Consider the following 2049-nt stretch of genomic DNA (forward strand, 5'->3'; position numbering starts at 1 on the left):
CCTCTGCACATCGCCCTCTGCACATCGCCCTCTGCACATGGCCCTCTGCACATCGCCCTCTGCACATCGCCCTCTGCACATGGCCCTCTGCACATGGCCCTCTGCATATGGCCCTCTGCACATCCCTCTGCACATCACCCTCTGCACATGGCCCTCTGCACATCGCCCTCTGCACATCGCCCTCTGTACATTACCCTCCGAAGGCCTTTAGGGATTGGCCATTTCTTGAATACTGTGGACCAGGTTCTGCTATGCACTTTATAGACATGATCTTTGTAATCCTTGAGGAGGCTGCTGATGTTCACTTCATTATGTAGATTGAGGCTCAGAGTGTAGGTATCCCTTTTCCCAAGCGTCTTCTCACTGCTGGATGGAGTCTCACCTGGGCTAGCTTCTCATTCTCAAGGCTGAAAGATCTCCCTGTGGGCTCCAGCTGTCTGTGCAGAGCACACAGCAGCGTTTGTGAACTGGGTCGACTATGCATCTGCCTCTGCATACCTCGAGAGCCCTGATGGCCAGTGTGGGTGGGATAGACTGGGGACCTTTTGCTGGCTGACTGTGTCTGTCTTCCCAGGGAGAGGGAGAGCAGGGCATGGAGGTGGCCTCCTCCCTGCTGCTCCTGTCTTGGGGGTTGACCAGTCCCTGACCTGTTTCTGAGAGCTTCTGGGTCTCTCTGGCGACTTCTGGGTCTTTCTGGCGACTTCTGGGAGTTCTTTTCCATCGGGTGGTCTCTTCCTCTCTTTGGAGGTGGTGGGACTATGGGGCGGGCACCTCAGCAGAGGGGCTCAGTTGCCTACCCAAGCACTGTGCTGAGCTGGTCGAGGTACCTCCCCAACTCAACTCACTTTCTGGGGTCCCTTCAGCCGCCTGGGTGTGGCTGCCAGGGGCAGCAGTGGGGAGCCTGTGACTGTGCACTGTCCATTTTCTTGCTCATGTGGGTTTTGTTTTGTTTTTCCTCTCATCCCAGCATCAGCCCTTGGCATCCAGCTGCCCCTGCCCATGGGCTGTGCCCTGACCATTGTAGCACAGCATCGTGAGTGCTGCCTCCCAGTGCCCACCTGCCCCCTGCCTGCCACTCACCTTCCCGCACCATCCTCTGTGACCTCCAGTCACCATGAGCAATTCAAAACTCCCCAGTCAAATGCTCCCTCTTTCTGGTCTCCTTTGTTGCAGCCCCTCCCCTCTGTCTGAGCTGTCACCCCCTCCAGGAAGTCTTCCCTGACTGCCCAGGTTAGATGGGATCTCCACCCCAGGGTCCCACAGCCCTAAGTGTTCCCCTGTGTCAGGACAGACACCCACATCTGATTCCTCGCTGCTGCACCAGCCAAGGTGCTCAAGGCCGGGCACAGAGCAGGTGCTTGGTGGGAGATGAACAAGAGCAGCTGGGCTTGCCAGGGCTCCTGGGCCGGGCGGGAGAAGTGCAGCAGGGCAGCACAGGCCCTGCAAGGGCCTGCAGGGTGGGAAGGGGCCCGGCTCTGTCCTGGAACCAGGCATCCCTCAGTGCAGGACCCTGGCCTGGGCCCTGGGCAGGCAAAGCTGACGTTCTTGGCAGCGTGGCCTCGCTCCGGGTCTTGGAAGGGAGGCTGTGTCTGCGGGCCTGCTGGCCTCGCCCCTTGCTCATGGGGCTCCCCACTGCTCCTGGGCCCACCTTTTCTCCCTTCACTTTCCACTCCCACCCCATACCCCGTTTCCTTCTCATTCTTGTGGGGTCTTGGTCAGTGCCTGGGAGAGGCCTCTGCTAAGCCATTTTCCGCCCTAGTGGAGGTGCCCCCCGGGGCTGCAGATGGGTGTGTCCCTGCCCCTCCCCTCCACTCTCCAGCACCCCCCCACCCCCGCACTCCTCATCCCGTTTCTGAGCCCTGGCTCCTTGTCCTTTTCTTCTCCTGCTCTTCCCTACCCTGCCCCGTCATCCCCCCTTCCCTCTGTATCTTGCCTCCCTGCCCCCACCTCTCTGACACTCATGGGGAGCTCTGGGGTTGGGGGAGCAGGCGCAGTGAGGGAAGTCTGGGAGGGCATGGTGGTCAGCATGTGCTCTCAGGGTCCTGAGCC

The sequence above is a fragment of the Cebus imitator genome, unplaced genomic scaffold (genome assembly GCF_001604975.1).
Source record: "Cebus imitator isolate Cc_AM_T3 unplaced genomic scaffold, Cebus_imitator-1.0 Scaffold825, whole genome shotgun sequence".
Taxonomy (NCBI): domain Eukaryota; kingdom Metazoa; phylum Chordata; class Mammalia; order Primates; family Cebidae; genus Cebus; species Cebus imitator.